This window comes from Staurois parvus, unplaced genomic scaffold (assembly GCF_062004578.1).
Source record: "Staurois parvus isolate SC_StPar_1 unplaced genomic scaffold, SC_StPar_1.0 ptg000031l, whole genome shotgun sequence".
In the NCBI taxonomy this organism is placed as follows: domain Eukaryota; kingdom Metazoa; phylum Chordata; class Amphibia; order Anura; family Ranidae; genus Staurois; species Staurois parvus.
The window spans coordinates 8,812,563-8,838,254 of NW_028317827.1; the positions used below are offsets into that span (position 1 = coordinate 8,812,563).

Here is a 25,692-nt window from a genome sequence, read left to right on the forward strand (position 1 = left end):
ATTAAAAAAGCAAATATAAAAAATAAGGGTTCTCAATGAACTGGGTACCATATATATACCCTCAGTCAATTGCCCACTCACTAAAGTAAAAATAAAGTGGGGCTGTATGGCCAAGGTACAGCTTAAAGAAAAAACAGGTAGATACAGAACAATGCACCAAAAGGGGCCATATAACTGAGCCTCTAGGGCATAAATTGACAGGTTAATTAAATATACACAAAAATAATAGAAAAAATCTTTATTAAATTTACCAAAATTTACCACTGCCCTCTGTATCTCCGCTGCCACTCGTTACCGATCTTTGGCTTGTTCCTCAACTACGCTTCTGCTTAATCCCAACCTGTGACTATATTACTGACCTTGGCTTGTTTGATGACTATGCTTCTGCTTGATCCCCACCTGCCATATCTACTACTGGACCTCGACTTGCTCACCTCCTGGTGGGGCGATTCTGTGGACTGTGACCTGGTGCCAACATGCAGCAAAGCCCATCTCCACCATCAGGAGCTCTGGTGAACTTCGCTTAATGCTTAGACTTTGCACCTCGGATGAGCCCTTGCTATCCACCAGGGTGACCTGCTGATATCTAGCTCTACTGCTATAGTTACTGGCCTTCGAGCATGACCCCTCACCGAGACTCGGGGTGCCCCTGAGCAAGGCTGTGTGTGCCCATAGACACACACAGCAACGGTAAGCCACGCCCTGCTCCCTCCTCAAAGGAGTTTGATTGGCAACAACAGGAGTCTATGGCTCCCACTGCTCTTAGTGTGTCCTGTGAAAGGAAGTGAGAAGAGCACCGCCGCAGCCGGGACAGTGCTGGTGTGGTGGGAGGAGTCAGGTGTTTAGGGAGGGGATTGGGTAGAACAGTTAGTAGGACTTTTTTTTTTTGTTTTTGTTTTTTTAATGCATTACCTGCATTAACGTAAACATCATTTTGACTTTAGAACCAATTTAAGTTGTTTTGCACCCTCCCCTTTCCTTCCCCACCCAACCTCCACCCTCCTTCCCCATTGCATAACATCATTTTTCTTTTCCAGGGCAGCTCACCTATAACCTGCTGAAGAAAACCAGCAATCACATTCTAGAACAAAGTTCCTGAATGTATTGATTGCAGTTAGATGCCCGGGGACAACATACAAAGATGTTTGGCTTCTTAGCAAGGAATGTAGGTTGTATACAAGGACAATAGGGTCATGCTGTAAGAACATCCTAAACACTGATAATGCTGGCTGCATCCTTCTATAAAGATACGTACATTTTGCTGCAGTTGCTGGAAAGTAACAGGTTAAAGTATTTGTCAGGACAGCACACCTATAACATTTGCAATTTTTAACAAAAGAGGAAGCAAGAGTTAGAAACAACTACTAAAAGGAACAGCATTTGAAATTCGGCTTGATAGAGACATGCAGCCTAGTTTGTTTAGCACACAACCGTTTGCTGGTCTATATTTATAAAGTATATACAATATTTAGAACATTAATGAAAATGTGGTTTTCTAAGAAAGAAAAGTGCGTGTATCTAAGAACAGTCCACTCTTGCAGAGCAGTTTGGGTTAAGAGATACTGAAAGCAATTGGCTGACAACAAATAAGGAAGCGAAGCTAGGGGATTCCCCCTGGAAGTTCCCACACTATAGCTGCAATTACCATCTGCACAGGCCAGTCTGATTGCTGAAACTTCATACTCAAGACTCGTCTAGCCAGCTACTCCAAATCTCTTATTTTTGACATTATCATCTTGTGAAGCACAGTAATCCGGGGCACCAAGGTAACTCATTGTGCTTTTAAAAGCATGCTGTTTTAAATTTTATTAGTAAAACCGCTAATGAGAATTGGCGACTGCTTAAGTCAGGCAGGCAGGCGGTTCAGGCAGTAGAGTGCTGTAGTAAGTTAATCATTTGCACTTTTTGGCCTGTTGAGCAAAGAACTAATTCTTTTGAATGTGCATGTACTGCCAATCTGATCCTGCATGGTTTTTCTGTAGATATATACAGAGACTGAAACTGGAAATGACTCATTGGTTACAATGTTTAAAATCTACTGCTGAAAATATATTGTAAAATACAAAAAATGTTTTGCTAGCACAATAATAATCTATATTAATAATGTAATTTGATACTTTGCATGGCATTAGCCATTTTTCTAGATATATTTTTATATATATTTTTTTATTTTGTATACCTCTTTAGTAAAAAAAATAAATAATATATATATATATATATATATATATTATTAGTATTAATAATAATATTAAGATCTGTAGGAAGCTGTTGTTTTTGGTACCAGTTTGACACACACACATACACACATATACATACATACATACATATATATAAATCAAATATTAAGATCTGTAGGAAGCTGTTGCCTTTGTTGCCAGTTTGACTATCATACTCCGTAACATTGAATAAAATGTTGCTTTTTTATATGTGTATTTATTATTAGTTGTAGTAGTAGTGGTATTTGTTAGTATTTTTCATTATTATTATATTATTATTGTTTAGTATTACTAGATACATAATCCTTCATCAACAAAATGCACTTAAAATGTTTCCACTCATACCATTGTTTGACTTTTATAGCAGTAATAGTAAATAATATTCCAAATACTGCACGTCCAAAATTTGAAATCTTGAAATGCCATGATGCTTTTATATGGTAGTTGCTTTGTTATTTCTAATGTATGAATTAAACTTGTTAAAAAGTTGAGAACTCTGAAAAACAAGTTAAGTCATTGTAGCTGTGTTTGCATAAAGCAGTGTGGAGTCTCAGAAAACATATGGCCTATAGTTTTTTTTGTTTTTCTATAAATCATGCAGAGGATGTGTGTATTAACCATTACATTTAAATGTAGAAGCATAATAAAATAAATCTTTGTCAGTAATAAAAAAAAACAAAATCTCTTTATTTACCTCATTAAGCTGTTTAGGTGATATTTAGATTGAAAAAACAATCTGCAAATTTTTTTTTCACCTAGAGGGTACATTGTGGTTGGTTTGTAATAATAAAAGTTTAGTACAGTATATTAAAATTTTGTAATTGTATTTGTAGAGCCTTTTTTTGGGGGGGTGTAAGAATAGGTCCATGATTATTGAAAGGAGCTTCAATAATATTGTGGAGCCAGCCCAGTGAAAACCACATAAATGTCACCTTTCCTATCCTATGGCTACTTTCACACTGATCTGTGGCAAAAATGCATATGCGTTTTTTTCAGGACATGTGACTCGAAAAACGCACAAAAAACACAACACAGGTGCATTTTTTTATCCGTTTTCGTTTCCATTTATTTCAATTGGGAGGTGCATTTTGGTGCATCCATTTTGTTTTTTTCTTTGTTTTTGTTTTTTTTTTGTTTACAGCATCAAGCCCTTAAACAAACCCGTAGAGTGAATGGGTTGTTTTACAAGGTGGGGGTTTAAATACACTTTAATAGCACCACCTTGCATCTGCTAAATGGCAGCCTATATCTGTGCGTGTCACAATTTTGAAAAGATGTGAACCGAGTCTAATATTGTACATATGCATAGATATTTGTCTTATAAACAAAGCAAAAGCATGTACAAAAGCAAAAAGTATTCATACCCCTTGAAATTTCCCCATTTTGTCATGTTAGAACCAAAAATGTAAATATATTTTATTGGGGATTTATGTGATTGACCAACACAAAGTGGCACATAATTGAGTCAATACTTTATAAAACCACCTTTCACTGCAATTACAGCTTTTTGGAGATGTTTCTACTAGCTTGCACATCTAGAGAGTGACATTTTTGCCCATTCTTTGCAAAAGCTCTGTCAGATGGAGAGCGTCTGTGAATAGCAATTTTCAAGTCTTGCCACAGATTCTCAATTGGATTTAGGTCTGGACTTTGATTGGGCCATTCTAACACATGAATATGCTTTGATATAAATCATTCCATTGTGGCTCTGGCTGTATGTTTAGGGTCGTTGTCCTGCTGGAAGGTGAACCTCCGCCCCAGTCTCAAGTCTTTTGCAGACTCTAATGGGTTTTCTTCTAAGATTGCCCTGTATTTGACTCCATCCATCTTCCCATCAACTCTGACCAGCTTCCCTGTTCCTGCTGAAGAAAGGCATCCCCACAACATGATGCTGCCACCACGTTTCACAGTGGGGATGGTGTGTTCAGGGTGATGTGCAGTGTTAGTTTTCTGCCACGCATAGAGTTTTGCTTTTAGGGCCAGAAAGTTGAATTTTGGTCTCACCTGACCAGAGCACCTTCTTCCATGTGTTTGCTCTGTCCCCCACATGGCATCTCGCAAACTGCAAATGGGACTTCTTATGGCTTTCTTCTTGCCACTCTTCCATAAAGGCCAGATTTGTGACGTGCATGACTAATAGTTGTCCTATGGACAGATTCTCTCAACTGTGGTCTCTGCAGCTTCTCCAAAGTTACCATGGACCTTTTGGCTGCTTCTCTGATTAATGCTTTCCTTTCCCGGCCTGTCAGTTTAGGTGGATGGCCATGTCTTGGTAGAATTGTAGTTGTGCCATACCCTTTCCATTTTAGAATGATGGATTGAACAGTGCTCCGTGAGATGTTCAATGCTTTGGATATTTTTTAATAACCTAACCCTGCTTTAAACCTCTCCCTGACCTGTTTAGTGTGTTCCTTGGCCTTCATGATGCTGTTTGTTGACGAATGTTCTCTAACAAACCTCTGAGGGCTTCACAGAACAGCTGTATTTATACTGAGATTAAATTACACACAGGTGGACTCTGTTTACTAATATGGTGACTTCTGAAGGCATTTGGTTCCACTAGATTTTAGTTAGGGGTATCAGAGTAAAGGGAGCTGAATACAAATGCACGCCATACTTTCAGATTTTTTGTAAAAAAATTTGAAAACCATTTATCATTTTCCTTCCACTTCACAATTATGTTGCACTTTGTGTTGGTCTATCACATAAAATCACAATAAAATACATTTACGTTTTTGGTTGTAACATGACAAAATGTGGAAAATTTCAAGGGGAATGAATACTTTTTCAAGGCAATGTATATGGCACCATTTCATGTACATTGTTTACTCAACAAAGAAAAAAACTCCCTCATTACATCTGGGTAGTATTTTTCTGGCATAAGCAGTAATCAACGAATTCCTGTATGCCACAAAAAATATTATGCTTGGGAAATTTCAGTTTAAGATGAAAACAGGATATGTCCTGTAGTGCTTGTAGTGGAGTTCAAGAAAGCTGCATCAGGATCACTTACATTTGAGTTGAATGATTTTTTTTTTCAGAACAAGCTAAAAAAGAAAAAAAACGTAAAACTTCTGGCTGGATTTATATAACTTTTTTTATAAAGTTTTTTTTGTGTTGTGCTAATTTATTTTTTGCTGATTTTTTTTAATTCTTTTTAAGACATCACAAGCCACAATACTTTTATTTTTATTTTTCTGTGCACTTATCTTTTTTTGCCCTGACCTAACCTAATCCATCCTCCCCCTCAACAGATGCATACTTACCTTGGTTCAACGACTCCAAGTCTCGCTTTCCTGGCTGCCCCTGCACATTAAAGTTCCATAGACTGCTATGGGGTCATGTCCCATCATCTTTCGCATACAATCCATTAGAAGTCTATGGGGTTTTTATACACAGGTAGGGCCAGGAGAGGGAGACTTGCTGAGCTGGATCCAAACCACCCAGATTAAGGTAAGTATGCCTCGGTGGTGGTGGTGGGGGGAGTGGGGTTAGGTCAGGCAAAGAGGCACAAATGGACACTGTAAGACCAGCTCACACTACATGCGCTTCAGTGTGTTTTTTTTTCTGCATCCAAAATGCACAGAAAGTAGGTTATATGGTTGTCAATGTCGTAGTTTACATCAGTGCTTGCAGTTCCAGTGCATTCCAGTTGCAGAAAAAGACGCACTTTTGCTGCAGAGAACTGTACTGGAAAATGGTAAAACGCATCCAAAATGCACCAAAAGCACACTGGAATGCACATGTCCCTATTTAAATTGAAGAAAAAGGGGTAAAAATTAACCACATAGCCTTAAAAATGCACCGAAATGCGTAAAAACCGTGCATGCAGAAACGCATCCAGACTGTGTTTTTATGCTGTGAACCAGCCCTTATCGCACACTGCTGTGATGCATTGTAATTTGTGACAGCATGTTGTGCTGCCTTTTAAATGCCCCATGTTCTATTTTTTTTGCCCAACATACACCAATGCAGTGTCTGTGGCTGCCAATATTACAGTAATGGCATAGGGAACACAGGACATCAAAACCCATGGAAGTGTCACTCTATGCGCAGAATTCTTAAGGTGATTCTTTTGGATCAGTGCAGCGATCTGCGGCATGGGCAGCAGGAGAGGTAAGTATTTATATTCTTCTGTATAGGTACAACTTTAGAGTTGGTTTATAGCATTGGTTGTGTTGGGGTGCAGCCAATGATATGTGGTAGGATGACAGCAGTGCCAATGCGCCGATCACGGTCCATTACACTGTTTACTTTTTGTTCTGTTTAACCGATTTCCGGCAGCGAACAGTACATCTACTCCAGGCAGGCGGCACAGCCAGGCTAAGCGACGTACCCACACATCGCAGCATTTCTACCAGGTTTCAGGCACGCATGCGTGCACCCCCCTGCTGACCCGTTCTGTGTTTGGAGTTTATCAGCAGGTGTCATCGAATGATTTTAGCTGAAACCTTCTGATCAGGTGTGGCCAATCACAGCAGAAAGTTCTGTGTTTACAAACACACAGGACTTTGTGTACACAGAACAGTGATCTGGCTGTTTGTTCTCCCTGAAACGCAGGGAGAGAAAACAGCCAGATCTGTGAATAAAAGCATCGCACATTACACTTGTTAGGCTGCATTCACCCATGGGTGTTTTGAATCCAGGGCAGAATCGCTGCGTTTCTGCCCATGATTTCAAAATGCTCTACTAAAATGACAAATCATAGACCGTGTGTTCAGGTGCAATTCATTTTAATAGTACCCAAAAATGCGATGCGGTTCTCCCACGATTGTCGCAAAATAAATCGCACTGCAATTGTGGCAAACCGCATTATGCTAAGCGTATTGCCCAAAAGAAGCTCAGGAATTTCTTTTGGGCAATACGCTTCATGTGATGTAGTTTGCAGTGTGATTTATTGTGCGACAGTCCCGGCAGAACTACGCCACGTTTTCAGGTACCATTAAAATGAATGGCACCTGAATACACGGTTCCGCAATTTGTTATTTTAGCAGTGCGTTTTTTAAATCATGATTCAAAACGTCCATGTGTGAATGCAGGCACACAGTTAACCCCTTCATTGCCTCTCGATATGACCTCTTCCCAGCGTCAATAGTACAGTGTACTGTATTATCACTGATTACTGTATTGGTGCCACTATCGATGTCCGTGTCATATAGTCAGTGTCCATCCCAGAGTGTCTATAGCTGCGTAAAATTTCAGTATTTAGATCATAGTTTGTAGACGCTATAATTTTCACACAAAGCAATTAATATACATTTATTGGGATTTTTTTCACCAAAGACATGACGCAGAATACATTTTAGCCCAAGGCCTGATTCACACTACTGCAACTCTGCAAGCCACATTTTGCTCCTGAAAACCCCCTGCATAATTTTTTAAATGGCATCTTACACAGAAACTGCAAGGGCAGCATGGTTCCCAGTGCGGGAAGTGGCTGCTGTGATTACCAATGCGTGCGGATACCATTAAGATTAATGGCACCCATACGCATCTTCTTTTCTGTGCGGGTGGTTGCGACTGTGGGAACAGGTGCTGACTCGCAGTGGGAACCAAGCTTAAATTTACAAAGAAATTTTATTGGATAGGTTTTATAACAGAAAGTAGAAAATATTGGGTTTGTTTTTCAAAATGTTTGGTCTTTTTTTGTTTATTTAAAGCAGTAGCAGTAGCAAACCTCCCCCCAAAAATTCAAAAACGGCTCCCTGCAAGTTAAGAGCATAGTATGCACATTCTTTGAGATTTTTTAGTAAAAAGCAGCACATAATACACACATTAACACTTGCTAGGCACACAGACCTTTGATCACCCCTCCATGTTAACCCCTTTAGTACAGTGACATTGTATAGTATTATTATTGATCACTGAATTAATGTCACTGGTGATGTCAGTGACAGTTGGCTCCCATCCAGTGTCGGTTTGTGTCAAATTACCCACTATCACAGTTTCACTATAAGTCGTTGATCACTGCCATTAGTAGTATAAAAATAAAAATTCCTGTGTGTATGTAAGTGTATATATATATATATATATATATATATATATATATATGTGTGTGTGTATATGTGTGTGTATATATATATATATATATATATATATATATATATATATACACCATAATTTGTAGATGCTATAACTTCACGCATACCTATCACTATACACTTATTGGGATTTTTGAGATTTTTATTTTCACCAAACACATGTAGCAGAATACATTTTGGCCTAATTTTTTGCAGAAATTTGTTTTTGAAATTTGATAGCAGAAAGTAAAAAGATATTGTGTTTTGTTTTTCAAAAATGTTTTTTTTTTTTTTATATATATATATATAATAAAAAATCTAGTGGTGATCAAATACTACCAAAACAAAGCTCTATTTCTTTGAAAAAAAATTATAACATTTTTTACATTCGGTGGTATGCATTGATCTATACATGCTAGCACATACATGTTGTAAAAGCAATGTATTTCAATAGGAGCAGTTCACACCACTGCATTGTACTGATGTGCTAAAAATAAATAAATAGTTTGTTTCAGCACAATGCGATGCAAAGAATGTGAATGCATGTAAGCACAGTGCATTGCCTATAAATGTTGGAGTCAAAATATTCAGTTGAAGTTTTTTTTTACATGTAAAGCTTTCTTAATAAAAAAATGTAAGAAGTATTGCAGCGCATGTTAAATCTCAACGCAGCATACAAACACATGTCAATACATGTGCATTACGTACAATCAACACACACATTGCAGTTTGAATGGACCCTAAGGGATATATAAACCCCAATGAATGTTTCTTATTTATACTTTTTTCCTCTATTAAATAAACCATTGGAAGTGCTTTGTTATATCTGATCAATAAATGCAAACAAATACCTGTTGATTCTTCCAGAAATCTGTTTTGTATTCCTAACACACTTTCTGTCCTAAGCAGACAATGCTTCTTCTCCATAGATACAGTAAGTGAGTGTTGTCACCCTAGAACAGGAAGTGTGTTAGAACCACCAGGTGAGCATAAAGTAGAAAGGAAAACAAATGCAGTCACCGCATCTAAGGACTGCTGTGTAGTGTATAACTGATAACATCACTGATGCTGAATACTAGAAACTCTTCTTCCTGCATAGTGAAAGTTCCTTGTATAGTGTGAAATTCTGTGAATGAAATACAAAACATTTTGTGAATAGAGGAGGGGGGAGCTACACAACACAATTCCCACACTGTATGGGAGTCAGACCGTTCACTCGCAGCACAAAATGAAGGGTGCTGCCACTCTGGCATCAAAGAAGCTTTTGTTTTTACATTATACAGCAGTAAGCAGGACCAGATTTTTGCAAAAAAAGATATTTCTTCATCTCACACTCAAATTATTTTACATCAGGCCCTTGGAATGTGACTTAATTCTCTGTGTAGCATGCTATGCATTCTGCAGCCTCTCCCTTTTCTCTGAATAACAGTATTACAATGAGAATGATTTATTAAGGGTTCACTATGCCTGGAGAGGCTGCATCACGTTGAATACCTAATCATGTGCAGGGGAATTCTAGAAAGTTAGAATTTTTTTGTATATGATTAGATGTTCGAAGTGAACTTTAACTTTTTTTTCAACACCTACAGTACGTTTAGTTAATTTTTTTTAAACGGCACAAAGTACAGTCCTTAAATTTCATGAGACGTGCCCCGTGTTCTTGGGCTGCTGTCTTAGTTGAAATCTTCCATCCTATGTCCTCCTCATACACGTACATCTGTAATCTTCCTCCATTCATAGAAGCTGTACTATAGCTTCTATCAGTGAATGGAGGATGGGCAGATGAATGAAAGGTCTGCCTCCTCCATTCATAGAGCACTTTTCGTTGATGGACACTAGAGTTCAGCTTCTATGAATGGAGGAGGATGGCTGGAATGGACCGGCATATTTGGCAGTCTTGATAAATGCCTATGACAGGTCCAGGTGATTGTGCTAATCCCTGAAGCACTGGAAGACTATGACTGTGGGGGTTTCTTAACCCTTTTTACATTTGAGGAACCATTGGCAAAAAGTTTGAGATTTTAGGGAACCCTTGGAATAATGTTCACATCTACAGCCCACAGAACATTGCTGTGATCAATGAGCTGTTGATATAGCAACAGATGTTCAATTCCAGGTCCAATGTGAGATAAATGGGGTACAGAGAGGAGGTGTAACTAGAACCTTCAGAGCACTGGTGCAAGAAACCATGAAAACAGGCCCAGACTGGGACCTAAAATAGGCCAAGGCATTTTAGACTGAGCAGGCCAGATCTCCCGCAGCAGCTGCTGTAAGAGGGAGGGGGGAACAAGGCAGGGGAAGGAAAGGGGTGGCAGGAGAGAGCACACAGGTGCCCAGAGAGAGCATAGGGTGACCAGAAGAGTGGGTAGGGGCTTGAGGGCAGCAGAAAACAAATGGATAGGAGCAGAGGCATAACTAGAACCTTCAAGGCCCTGATGTAAGAAACCATGAAGGTCTCCCCTAACCTCTGTTCCCGGGGCCCTTCCCTCTAGGATCCTTCTGATCCCGGGATCCTTTACTCCCATTGCGAGGTCCTTCATTAAGGTCCCGATGCAGGACCATTTTACATGTTCAGCAGGGTGGCACCCATGGAGGTGGAATGCAGTGGCCCAGTTGCAAGTGCAACCTTTCCGACCCTGATAGTTCCGTCAATGGATGCTAGCAATATTTTTGGGGGTTCTGTAGCACCCCCCGGTGCTGCCCCTAGTGACAGGGAGGCTGCATGGGCAACTGTGACCCCGGAAGCTCCACCAGTGAAGCATTATACAGGGGGGAGCAGTGAGCAGTATACAGTGTTGGAGGTGCAGAGCAATATACAGTGGGGGGGGGGAACAGTGGGCAGTATACGGGGGCAGCATTGGGCAGCGTATATTGTGTGGGGAAGCAGTATATAGTGGGGGGGAGCAGGGGTGGAGCAGTGAGCAGTATATAGTGGGGGTGAGCAAGGGTGGAGCAGTGAGCAGTATACAGTGGGGGGAAGCAAGGGTGGAGCAGTGAGCAGTATACAGTGGGGGGAGCAGTGAGCAGTAAACTGTGTGGGGGGAGCAGTATATTGGGGGTGGGAAGTGAGTGGTATATGGGGGGGAGCAGTGAGTGGTATATGGGGGAGCAGTGGGCAGTATACGGGGGCAGCAGTGGGCAGCGTACATTGTGTGGGGAAGCAGTATACAGTGGGAGGAGCAGGGGTGGAGCAGTGAGCAGTATACAGTGGGCGGGAGCAGGGGTGGAGCAGTGAGCAGTAAACTGTGTGGGGGGAGCAGGGAGCAGTAAACTGTGTGGGGGGAGCAGTATACAGTGGAAGGAGCAGGGAGTTGTATATTGGGGGGCAGTATACAGTGGGGGGAAGGCAGTGAGCAGTATACAAGGGGTGGCAGTATACCATGGGGATGGAGTGAGCAGTATATGAGGAAAGCAGCATACAGTGGGGGGGGGGAGGAGCAGTGAGCAGTATACAGGGGGAGCAATATACGGAGGAGGAGGGGAGGCAGTGGGCAGTATAAGGTGGGGGGGGGCATGAGTAGTATACGGGGGAGGGGGGGCAGTATGCAGGGGGGATAGTAAGTAGTATACGGGGAGGAGCAGTATATTGGGGGCAGTGAGCAGTATAAATGGGGGGAGCAGTGAGCAGCATTAAGTGTACTAACTACAGTAGCAAGGTGAAGCATTGCAGATGGAGGGAATTGCTGCAGGAATAACTCACCATATGAATGGAGGTCAAGATCCTGGGGTCAATATCCATGTTCCTTCTACCAGTCCCCTATCATTTTCAACAAGAGCAGCCACCTGTGCATGTAACTTAAGGTGGCCACACCCCAGCCTTACTGTAGCAATATGTTATATGCTGTGTATGGCCTCTAGGGGTCTCACTACTTAGATACTGGTACAACTGTGTTATGGCCTCTCTTTGGTTGTAGTTCTGGGGCAGACACAAGTATAATGGCAGCTAGAAGCACCTAATAAAATGTCTCCTGTTAACTACAGTGTGTGAGCATCTGAGCAGGATCGACTAACAGAACATGGTGGCAGCTGGGCACTGAACCTCTGAACAGCAAGTCTTCTGTCTACAAATACAGATTGTGTGACACTAGAACTGTACAGAGAAGCAGCAACTGTAAGTACAGAGTCCCTATCAGACTGCACTATGGAGAGTGGCCTGAAACCCCCTCAGAGACTGGATGTCACTTCTTCCAATCTCTCACAGACATGGAGACACTGGAAGGAAGAGTTTACTCTGTATGTGGACCTGACAGTGGCACCCAGAGATGAGCAGAGGGAAGTAAAGCTGTTTTACTACTTGATTGGGGAACAAGGCAGAGAACTAGCCGAGACCCTGCTCACAGACAGCATGGCACTGACAGACATACTGCAAGCATTTGATAAGCACTGTGACCCCAAAAAGAATGAGACAGTGGAGAGATACAAGTTCTTCTCAAGGAATCAGGAGATTGGGGACAGTGTGGACAGATATGTGACAGAGCTGAGGAGACTGGCTGCAACCTGTGGATTTGGGGACATCAGGGACTCCCTGATCCGAGACAGGATAGTGTGTGGCATCAGAGACTCTCACCTCAGAGAAAGATTACTGAGGGAGGAAGAGCTGGCTTTGGAGAAATGTATACAAATCTGCAGGGCTGCTGAGCTGACTAAAGACAGGCTGAAGATGATGGAGGGCACCAGTGATGCCTCAGTACATGCAGTATCTGTGAAAGGCAGAGCAAGGTCCAGGCTCCCTGTGAGCTCAGTCCAGTGTAAATACTGTGGCAAAAGACATGAAAGAGACAAAGAGAAATGTCCAGCGTATGGGGAGTCCTGCAGGACTTGTGGCAAGATGAACCACTTTTCAGCTGTGTGCAGATTCAAAACCAGCAAACAGTACAGACAAGTCCACACAGTGACCCAGGACACAGACGAGGACAGCACAGAGGGCATCACATGGCTGCAGCTGCAGTCTGCAACAGAGAACGTCAATGTAGTCAAACAGCCAGTAGGCAATGATGCAAAGCAGCTCTTTGCCATATTTATGGTGGATGAACAGCCCATAAGATTTCAGCTGGATTGTGGAGCAAGCTGCAATGTCATTCCATTTACTCTGCTTAACAAACAGGTTCCCATTGAGCCCACTGATAAGGTACTGGTCATGTACAACAAAAGTGTTCTGAAACCCATGGGAACATGCAAGCTAAAATTAAGAAATCCACGTAACAGAAAGAGCTACAGAGTGGAGTTTACTGTGTTGCAGGAGGACGATCACATTCCTTTGCTGGGAGTTAAAGCAGTTCAGGCTATGGACTTAATAAAGGTGCAGTCCCATAACATCATGGCTCTGGAAGTTTCTGAGAATACTCAAAATCCTAAACAAAAGGCAGAATACATTTTGGATTTTCACCACATAAAAACAGAGTATGCTGAATTATTTGAAGGTGATGGGTGCCTGGAAGGTAAATACAAACTAGAAATTGATCATACAATACAGCCTACCAGACTGCCTACAAGAAGAGTACCTGTAGCCTTAATGCAACCGCTTAAAGAGGAACTGCAGGATTTGCACAGCAGAGGTATGATAGCACCAGTACAGGAAAGCACAGACTGGATAAGCAGTTTGGTGATAGTGAAAAAACCATCAGGCAAGTTAAGAATATGCATTGATCCTAAGCCACTGAACAAGGCCCTTAAAAGAAATCACTATCCAATGCCAACAATAGAAGATATTCTACCAGATCTATCAAAGGCTAAAATATTTTCGGTATGTGATGTGAAAAATGGGTTCTGGCACGTGGAACTGGATAAAGAATCAAGTTTATTAACAGCATTTTCTTCCCCATTTGGACGCTATAAGTGGCTTAGAATGCCAATGGGAGTAAGCCCGGCTCCAGAAGTGTTCCAACAAAAATTGATGCAAGCTTTGGAAGGACTGTCTGGAGTAAAAATAATAGCAGACGATATACTAATAGTTGGGGAAGGTGATGATCTAGAATCCGCAACAAAGGATCACGATAAAAAGATGATACAATTCTTAGACAGATGTAGAAAAAAACAAATCAAACTGAACCTGGAAAAATTCAAACTAAAAATGACAGAAGTACCATATATTGGACATCTTCTTACCTCAAATGGTGTTAAAGTCGATCCAGAGAAGGTGAGGGCAATACAGGACATGCCGACACCTACAGATATACGTGGAGTACAACGATTCCTGGGCATGGTGAATTATCTTTCCAAATTTTGCAAGCATTTATCAGACATGTGTGAGCCACTGAGACAGCTAACTCATAAAGACGTACTCTGGGAATGGACAGAAAGCCATGAAACTGCTTTTCAGTCAGTGAAAAATGCTATTGCAGATGCAGCAACGCTAAAATATTTTGATCCAGATCAAGCAGTGGTAGTACAATGTGATGCCTCAGAAACCGGCCTTGGAGCCACACTAATGCAGGATAAACAGCCAATCACATATGCAAGCAGAGCGTTAACTCTAACAGAGCAAGGATATGCTCAAATCGAGAAGGAACTACTAGCGGTAGTATTTGGGTTAGAGAAATTTCACCAGTACACCTACGGTCGACAAGTGGTGGTGCATTCAGATCACAAGCCTTTAGAAAGTATTACAAAGAAGCCACTACTGAATGCCCCAAAAAGACTGCAGCGTATGCTGTTAAGGCTTCAGAAATATGATTTTAACATTTGTTACTGTCCAGGGATGGATTTACTGATTGCAGATGCCCTAAGCAGAGCTTACTTACCCATCACAAATGAAGAAGAAAAAGACATTGAAAGCATCAATATGTGTGAATATCTGTCTGTCTCAAAAGACAGACTGAAACAAATACAGACCTGCACAGCAGAAGATAAAACTCTACAGATCCTAAAGACTGTCATCTTGAAGGGATGGCCAAAACACAAGCAGCATGCTTTAATGGAGGTTTCTCCATTTTTTCATATAAGAGATGAACTCTCTGTGCAGCATGGAATCATCTTTAAAGGAGAAAGGGTTGTCATACCACAATCCCTTAGAAGAGACATTATAGAAAGATTGCACTCAACTCACTTAGGTGTAGAAGGATGTCTACGTCGTGCAAGAGAATATGTTTATTGGCCTGGAATGAATGACCACATAAAAAACTTTATAGCACAGTGTGAAATATGTGCATCGTGCAATGATAAGCAACCGAAAGAGACATTGCAACCACATACAATTCCAAACAGACCATGGTCAAAAGTAGGAACAGATCTGTTCACATGGAATGACAAGGAATATCTGGTAACTGTGGACTATTTTTCCAACTTCTGGGAGATAGACTACTTACAGGACACAACGGCCAAAACAGTAATTAAAAAACTCAAGGCCCATTTTGCCAGATATGGCATTCCGGATATTGTGTTCTCTGACAACGCCGCTCAATTTACATTGGAAGAATTCAAAAAATTCAGGGAGAAGTGGGAATTTGAGCACCAGACATCATCTCCTGGATATCCACAGAGTAATGGTAAAGCGGAGTCAGCAGTAAAAACAGCCAAAAGACTCATGCAAAAGGCAAAACAGGCAGGTACAGAGATATACCTGTCTATACTGGACCACAGAAACACACCCACACAAGGCCTAGACACCAGTCCAGCACAGCGGCTTATGAGTAGACGTACAAGGACTCTCTTACCAACTGCAGGTCAACTACTAAAGCCAAAGCTTGTGGGCAATGTTAAAGCCAAACTAACAAAGAATCAAGATAGGCAAGCTTTCTATTATAATAAATCTGCAAAAGATCTGCCTGTTCTCCAGAGCAATGAAAATGTACGGATTCAGCCAATAGGCAAATATGACAAACACTGGAAAAAAGCGAAGGTTGTACAGAAATTGGGACTACGGTCCTATGAAATTATAACAGAGGAAGGAAGAAGATGGAGGAGAAATCTGAGACATCTGAGAAAAACACAAGAAGGAGATGATACAGGGCCCTGGGAACAGTATATGGACACTCAAAGCGATGAGACTATGAATACCAGCAACAAAGAAACAGGGACTGCTGAGGAGCATAGGGAGGTCTCTAGGCAGAGAGAGACAGCCCCAGAAAATAGACTGCCAGAATCAGAAGAACACCAAGATTTCTGTGAAGAAACCTCATATGTTACGCGAGCTGGCAGAACAATCAGAAAGCCGGCTCACCTCAAGGATTATATTTAATTTTTAGCTATGTTATATGCTGTGTATGTCCTCTAGGGGTCTCACTACTTAGATACTGGTACAACTGTGTTATGGCCTCTCTTTGGTTGTAGTTCTAGGCAGACACATGTATAATGGCAGCTAGAAGCACCTAATAAAATGTCTCCTGTTAACTACACAACTCCTGTGTGTGAGCATCTGAGCAGGATCGACTAACAGAACACTTACCCACAAGTTTGGTCAGCCTGTGGCAGGAGCGGACTGACAACTCATGGGGCCCCCGGCAATAGGGGATCATGGGGCCCCTGTGTCCTTGCCCAAATTCAAAAAAACCTATGAAAAAGGTACCAGGGGCATCTCATGGGGCCCCCTACTGACCCCGGGCCCTCGGGCAGTGCCCGAGTTTCCAAATGGTCAGTCCGCCCCTGGTCTGTGGAGAAGCTGCTGGCTGGGTGAGAGACCATTGGGTCTGCCAGCTACAGGAGGCACAAAAGCTGTACTACACTCAGGAGCAAAACCAGAGGCAGCATGTAGCTCACTATGGGCTCTCTGGCTGCATAGACAGCTTAGCAGCACATAGAAAAACTGATCCACCCAGTTCTCTCCTGTTGCAGCTGAATGCCCACAGGAGTGAAAGGAGAAAAAGTGGGCATTCAGTTGTGGCAGGAAAGAAATGGATGGATCGGTTCTTCTATGTGTTGCCAAGCTACTCCCCCACCCATGCCCTCAGAGCAAATGCCTGGTGTTCCCTATGGCCAGTGCAGGCCTGCTGGTAGGCCTTGTAGTTTTGACTTCAGTTCTATGGTATTCAAGATCCTCCTTTTGAGACTACATCTCCCTGATTGCACTGGGCACTTGTATTAGAACTATAGTGAGGCAAAGTAGTGGGAAAATAAAGTTCTGCGTCTTCAGTAACAACGCCCAGTGTTACACAATATTCAAATGGTTGGAATTTACCCAGAAAAAATAAGTTACACATAACGTGATGGTAGCCAAAGGGATCCAAAAGGATGCCTCAAAAGTGTGAAGCTCCAGTAAAGCCCTGTAAAGGACAAAAAGAATCAAACTCAAATAGAAATAAACAAAACTGTCAATATAATAAAGAAAACTGTAGTCTGCATATAGAGTATTTATAACTTTCATACCTTGCAAATTAAAGATGGAACAGCATGCGCCTAGCTCATATAGATTATCATCAAAAGAATGGTAATTAGGGCACCACATGTTTCAACATGGTGTCCAGACCACCTCCAGACGTGTACCACATCCCAACTGGGGGCCAGTCCCCCAATTTATAGTTCCATTAATAAGCCGCTAACCAGATGCTAAACACCAATGCCCAATGGGGGCAGGATCAATTATTAAGAATTGGATGTCCCAATCAGTTCTCTTAGCTTTGTGCATGTGATGACCATGAAATTATTGATGTCCGGCTGCCTTGATAATGATGGGTATCTACACCCAAAAGCAAAAACGTAACAAATTTCAGCTTACCAGTCCTGTGGCAGTATTGAGTTTTCTTTTTTCAAGGTTTTTTTTTTCTTCTTTATTTTCACCTGGTGATTCCATCAGTAGCACACTACCAGGCCTAGGATGACTGTCAGTCATCGGCTCTCTGCTCTGCCCTCCAGTGCTCAGTGGAAAGCAAGATTGGAGAGGGGGCAGGAGAAGCTGGCTCAGCCTCTCAGCGGCTCACTGAGCCAGCCGTTGATCAGGCATCCAGGTGGATCTGGACAATCTGGTTGGGATCCTTACACAGCTAAGAACAGTTCTGTGATGTCAGCCAATAACGGGCTTTAGCCTGCATTCTGCTGATTTTGGGCTACGGGGGAGCACAAAATAAGTGGGACCCACAAGAGAAGTATAACCAAAAAAGGTTTTGGACATACTTCGCACTTTAAAGGTCAACTTTGTGCAGATATAAGACTTGGTTCATACTGCTGCAACTCCAAAGTCATGTGACTTTCACGGCGACTTTCCATTGTGACTTGCAGCAATTTCACGCGACTTTGGCCAATCAACACAGAAGAAAATGGACCGACGGTGGATTATAGGCTAAAAAAAACATCTGAAGTCGGATCATGTTGCAGCCAAAGTTGCATAGATAAGACAAAGATACGATTCCTTGTGAATTTTGTGATTTTTAACATTGCAGTCTATGGCACTCAAGTCGCACCAGAGACACAAAGTAGTGCGGGAACTTTTTTTATTTGCGTTACTACTTGAGTCACAATGATTAAGATGGCACCCATTGAAATGAATGTGTTGCAACTTGTCATGCAACTTGCTGTCACAAGCAGCAGCACATCACAGTCACAGCAGTGTGAACCGAGGCTAAAAGATACAATCTGCTTGTATTTGATACATTCTCAAATGTATTTTAATGCAAGCAATATAAATATCTGATTTTTAGCTGCTTTCTGCCTTTTGCAGTCCTTGTACAGCAGGGCTGGAGAGTGAAAGGAAGAAACAATCAACCAGTTGATGTGCTGACAAAAGTATTCTGATAGGAGGAGAATGTACATTGATGCAGACACGATCTCATCACTGTACTGCTCTTTTAACTGTCCAGTAACATACGAGGCGGCCCAAGACAATCTGAGTTCACAGAAAAAGGGTTGAATGATGATGGCCATCAGACTGATGACACCTAGTCTTTCTTCTAATGGAAAAGAAGTAATGTTCTCCTGATTTTGTTTTAATCTTTTAATGGGTTATTCATTTTTATCTTGCTATTTGTGGCTCAGTTTATGTTTTTTGTTTGGCAGTTTTAGAAAATTATAGTTGGCTGGCTTGCAAATGATGATTAAAAGTCTCTTCGTTTCCACTTGCATTAGGTTACTATATGATTTATTTAGTGTGTGTGTGTGTGTGTGTACAGTTGTGTTCAAAATAATAGCAGTGTGTTGAAAAAAGTGAATAAAGCTCAAAATCCTTCTAATAGCTTTTACTTCCATACACACAAATGCATTGGGAACACTACACATTCTATTCCAAATCAAAACATGAAGAAAAATAGATCAAATTTGTGTTGTTCCTCTAAATAAAATTGAAAAGTGAATATTAGGCTGTTCAAAAAATAGTAGTGTTTGTATTCTTCTTTACAAACTCAAACATTCACTATATAAACTGAAAAATGTTTGAAGATTTTGCTTTCCTTTGAATTAGTTAATTAATATTTAGTTGTATAATAACTGTTTCTGAGAACTGCTGTACATCTGTGTTGCATGGAGTCAACCAACTTCTGGCACCTGTGAACAGGTATTCCAGCCCAGGATGATTGGACTACATTCCACAGTTCTTCTCTATTTCTTGGTTTTGCCTCAGAAACTGCGTTTTTGATGTCACCCCACAAGTTTACTATTGGATTAAGATCCGGGGATTGGGCTGGCCACTCCATAACGTCAATCTTGTTGGTCTGGAACCAAGATGTTGCACGTTTACTGGTGTGTTTGGGGTCGTTGTCTTGTTGGAACACCCATTTCAAGGGCATTTCCTCTTCAGAATAAGGCAGCATGACCTCTCCAAGTATTCTGATGTATTCAAACTGATCCATGATCCCTGGTATGCGATAAATAGGTCCAACACCGTAGTATGAGAAACATCCCCATATCATGATGCTTGCGCAACCATGCTTCACTGTCTTCACAGTGTACTGTGGCTTGAATTCAGTGTTTGGGGGTCGTCTGACAAACTGTCTCCGGCCACTAGACCCAAAAAGAACAATCTTACTTTCATCAGTCCACAAAATGTTGCGCCATTTCTCTTTAGGTCAGTCAATGTGCTCTTTGGCAAATTGTAACCTCTTCAGCACATGTCTTTTTTTTTCAACAGTGGGACTTTGCGGGGGCTTCTTGCAGATAGCTTGGCTTCACATAGGCGTCTTCTAATTGTAACAGTACTCACAGGTAACTTTAGACCTTCTTTGATCTTCCTGGTGCTGATTGTTGGCTGAGTCCTTGCCATTTTGGCTATTCTTCTATCCATTCGAATGGTAGTTTTTCTCTTTCTTCCACGTCTTTCAGGTTCTAGTTGCCATTTTAAAGCATTTGTGATCATTTTAGCTGAGCAGCCTATCATTTTCTGCACTTCTTCTTTATATGTTTTCCCCTCTCCAATCAACTTTTTAATCAAGGTACGCTGTTCTTCTGGAACGACCCATTTTCCTCAGAATTTCAGAGAGAAATGCACTGTAACCAGCATGTACAACATTTGCTGCCTTCCTTCCTTTAAATAAGGGCAATAATTGCCACCTGTTTTTCAAGGAATGAATTACCTCACTAATAGAATATATATAATGTATACACACACACAAGACTGTCCACAAGATTTAGGAGTGTGTCTATGGGAATGTTTGACCATTCTGTTAGAAGCGCATTTGTGAGGTCAGGCACTGATGTCAGATGAGAAGACCTGGCTCACAGTCTCTGCTCTAATTCATCCCTAAGGTTTCTATCGGGTTGAGGTCAGGACTCTGTGCAGGCCAGTCAAGTTCCTCCACTCCAAACTCGCTCATTCATGTCTTTATGAACCTTGCTTTGTGCACTGGTACGCAGTCATGTTTGAACAGGAAGGGGCCATCCCCAAACTGTTCCCACAAAGTTGAGAGCATGAAATTGTCCAAAATGTGTTGGTATGCTGACACCTCAATAGTTCCCTTTTATTGGAACTAAGGGGCCAAACCAATCCCTGAAAAACAACCCCACATCATAAACCCCCCTTCACCAAACGTTACACTTGGCACAATGCAGTCAGGCAAGTACCGTTCTGCTGGCAACCACCAAACCCAGACATGTCCATCATATTGCCAGACAGAGAAGCTTGATTCGTCACTCCAGAGAACATGTCTCCACTGCTCTAGAGTCCAGTGGCGGTGTGCTTTACACCACTGCATCCGACGCTTTGCACGTGGTGTTGTAAGGCTTGGATGCAGCTGTTCAGCCATGGAAACCCATTCCATGAAGCTTGCTACACACTGCTGTTCTAATCTGAAGGCCGCACAAAAGTTTTTTTTTTTTGTTTTTTTTTAATTCTATCTTTATGAAAAAAAATTTATTATACAAATCCATCTTAAACCAGTTACATACAGTATAAAAATCCATATATAATTCCATCCCCCATGTTTACACCCCCCCCCCACCCCTTCTTCTCAACCCACTCCCCTACCCATATCATCTTGGTCCGACCCTTTACTTCTTGTTCTTCATTTGTTAATCTCTCTCACTATTTCCCTCTTTCTTTATCCCCCATCCTTCCTTTCATTTTCAGATCTTTGTTTGTTTTCTTTTTTCCCTTATACTCCTACCGCTTCTACAAATCTTCTTGTTTTTTTTTTTAATTATACCATTCCTTCCATATCTTCTTAAATGTTTCCATTTTATCATCCTCTATATGGTACAAATATTCCATTCTGTATATATATTCCACCTGTCCATCCAATCTTTTATTTTTGGGGATTCTGATGTTTGCCAATATTTAGGAATCAGGCCTTTGGCTGTATTTAAAAGATGTAAAAAAATAGAATTTTTATATTGCTTCACCGAAAGCTCTGATTTATAAAATAGGCAAGCCTATGGGTCCATCAATATACTAATCTTCTGGATCTCTTGTATATATTGCATTATCTCCCTCCAAAACTCTTGTACTTTGGGACAGTCCCACCAGATATGTGCCATTGTGCCTCTGCTCCCACATCCTCTCCAGCACTGAGATGAAACTTCTGGCCTTATTCTATGCATCACATTAGGTGTAATATACCATCTCACAAGGCACTTATAATTAATTTCAACTATATTCATATTCACCGCCCCATGTGTTAAACTAAACATTTTTTTTTGTTGTTCATTCAATTTGGTTTTAAGTTCTTCTTGCCACTTCTTAAATGTTTGGGATGTTAATCCCTCTATATCAGTAAGTATTCTTATGGTGCCTTACTAAGTGCGCTTTCCATTCTTGCCCAATTTCTTCCCTTTATATTGTGTATCCATTCCACAATTCATGATAGTAACACTGAATTATAATACCTCCTAAAATCTGGCATATTTAATCCCCAATTTTTTTTTTATTGCAGCACAAAACGTCATACTTTGCTCTTGGTTTTTTATTAGCCCACACATATCTACCGTATTTTTCGCCATATAAGACGCTCCGGAATATAAGACGCACCCAATTTTAAAGGAGGAAAATCTAGAAAAAAAAGATTCTGAACCCAATACATATAGTAATTCATCCCCCATATAGTAATTCATCCCCCATATAGTAATTCATCCCCCCTATAGTAATTAATCCCCCATATAGTAATTAATCCCCCCTATAGTAATTCATCCCCCCTATAGTAATTCATCCCCCCTATAGTAATTCATTCCCCATATTGTGTCAATTCACTTACCTTTGCTCCGCGCCTTCCTCTCACCGTGTTCCCGCGCCGTTCCGGTCTTCAGGGCTGATCCACGAGCAGAGGGGGTGATGACGTCAGCGCGCACCGCCGGGTGTACTAAGATGGCCGACCGCTCCAGAGATAGGCCAAAGCCGCGGCCTTTCCTACGGCCGTGGCCGCTCCTCACGGATTCTCTCTCTATTCGTCGTATAAGACGCACCAACTTTTCCCCCCCAGTTTTGGGGAAGAAAAAGTGCATCTTATACGGTGAAAAATACGGTAAGTATCATTTTTTTTGACAACCCTGAAGAAAGACCCAGGAAGGTATATTGGAATCACATTATTTATATAAAACTTTTGGTACTACAGTATAATCATCTTGACTATATTTATCCGACCTAACCAAGACAGCTTTCCCAAAGATATTTTCCTCAGTTCATCTTTAATCTCATTTACTAGTGGGATATAATTTTGCCTGTTACAAATTTTTTATATACGGTGTTAATTTTATTCCCAAATACTTGAATTCTTTTTCTCTCCATTTCAAGGGGAACTCTTTTTGTAAAATTTGTTTATCAGCCTTTGGAATGTTTATATTTAAGATCTCACTTTTCAGGGGATTAATTTTCAAATTGGATAACTCCCCATATTCTTTCAATCTTTTCATTAGGTTTAGTAATGTTAATCTGGGATTTCCAACATAAAACAGCATATCATCAGCATCTACTGCCACTTTATGGTCAACATTTCCTATCCACATCTCCCTAACATCTACACTTTTTCTAATAGCTGCTAATAGCGGTTCCAAGGAGATAACAAACAGCAACGGGGACAGGGGACATCCCTGTCTTGTGCCATTGTACATCTGAAAAAATTTTGATAATGAACCGTTTACCTTCACTGCAGCTGTGGGGTTTCTATATAACTCTTTAATCCACTGTATCATTATAGGTCCAATTCCTAATATTCTCAGCATATCAAGCATAAATCCCCAATCTACTCTGTCAAAAGCTTTTTCAGCATCTACTGCCAGAATAATTCCCGGTTCCTTTCCTCTTTTGTAGGATAAGGAATGTTCTTAAACCTTCCCTGCCTGGAATAAATACCACTTGGTCTAAGTGTATCCAGTCAGACATCAACTCTTTCATCCTGGTACCTAGTACCTTCTTATATAATTTTGTATTAGTATTCAGCAAAGATATGGGTCTATAACTGGGGCACTGAGACCAATATTTCTCCACCTTGGTTATTACTGTGGTATATGCCTGTAACGATTCCTCCCTCATCTTTGTCTTCTCTCCTAATGTGTTTAAATATGAACACAGTTTAGGGACTAGATTTTCTTTAAATTTCTTATAATATCTTACAGTAAACCAATTTGGTCCGGGACTTCGTCCCACAGCTGTTCTTTTTAATGGTAAGTTGACTTCTTCTATTGATATTGGGTTATCCAAAGCTGTTACGCAGGCCATAGACGGGTCGTTTATCGGCCAAATTTTTGTCCGCACGATCTATAGCGCACTCCCCCATGCCACTTATTGCCGCCTTCACCACTCAGTGGTCTGCTTTCTTGGTAGGAGATCTGCTACTCACGGGCCAAGCCAGTGCCCCGTTTGGGGGTTTGATCACCTGACCAATCACATGATCCCTTCTGTTTCCTCCGCTCTCCGCCAGTTCCCCCTTCCCCTGGTGACAGGCGGCCTCCGCTCTGGACTTTCATCTGCTGCTCATCCACACCAGGCTCCACGGCTGCTGCTCAGGTAGGTGGGGGGGGGGGGGTCGGGTGTGTGTCGTTCACTCAGCGGGCATGGAAGCTCCTACTCCATGACGCTGTAGAATGCCATGCTTACGCGGCCACACAAAGTTTGGAGGTCTTTAGCTATTGACTCTGCAGACAGTTGGCAATTTATGCACACTGTGCGCTTCAGCATGTGCTGACCCCACTCTGTCATTTTACGTGGCCTACCACTTCGTGGCTGAGTTCTCAGTTGCTTCTACTTTGTTATAATACCACTAACAGTTGACCATGGACTAGGAAATTTTATGGATGGACTTATTGCACAGGTGGCAACCTATCACGGTACAACGCTTGAATTCACTGAGCTCCTGAGAGCGACCCATTCTTTCACAAATGTTGTAGAAGCAGTCTGCATGCCTAGGTGCTTGATTTTATACACCTGTGGCCATGGAGGTGATTGGAACACCTGAATCCAATGATTTGGAGGGGTGTCCCAATACTTTTGGCAATATAGTGTGTGTATGTGTGTGTGCATGCATGTACAGTTAGGTCCATATACATTTGGACACAGGCACAATTCCTACACCCGTCCTCCAATTTAGATGTACATACCCTCAATTTAAACCTGAGAGTGTGCACTCTCAGCCCATATCAGATTGGATGTCGCTCCACTTCCTTAAGCTGAACCTCTCCAAAACTGAGCTCCTAGTACAGGAGGTTTGTTACTGGCCAGATCACCAGGTGAAAAAAGAGAGGGGAAAAAGCCTAAAATAAATGAATGCAGCGACTTCATCTAATGATTGGTAAGCTGCAATGTATTACATTTTTGTTTTTGGGTTTAATACAGTTTTAAAGATGAATTCCAGGTATGTTTTTTTGCATAGTTACATTGCATAGTTACATTGGTCCAGCTTGGACCAATGTAAGTATACATATTCCGCACCTGTGGGATCCCTGTGGAAGCAAAGACGTGCTCTAGTAGCCTGCACTACTACTATGATCCTCACTGCCTTTGGAGTCCTGTGCCAAGTGCCTGGCCTGCTGCATAGTGAATACAAGGGGTCACTTGCTCAGCATGGGCTCCATTCACAGAACACCTTGCATTTTTTTCATTAAATGCAGAGCATTCTCTGATTGGACTGGGTGAGGAGGCAGGGTGATGATATTGTGATCTCCACCTTGTCCAA

General features: G+C 41.5%; 1 protein-coding gene across 1 annotated transcript in view; it reads left to right on the plus strand.

The window, feature by feature from the left end:
• Nucleotides 1–1,642: 1,642 nt before the first annotated feature.
• Nucleotides 1,643–25,692, plus strand: part of TANK (TRAF family member associated NFKB activator) — a 124,579-nt gene continuing 100,529 nt past the window's right edge. Inside the window, exon 1 of the mRNA XM_089659973.1 lies at nucleotides 1,643–1,766. The gene's annotated coding sequence lies outside the window, so the exon portion shown is untranslated. The remainder of the gene's footprint in view (nucleotides 1,767–25,692) is intronic.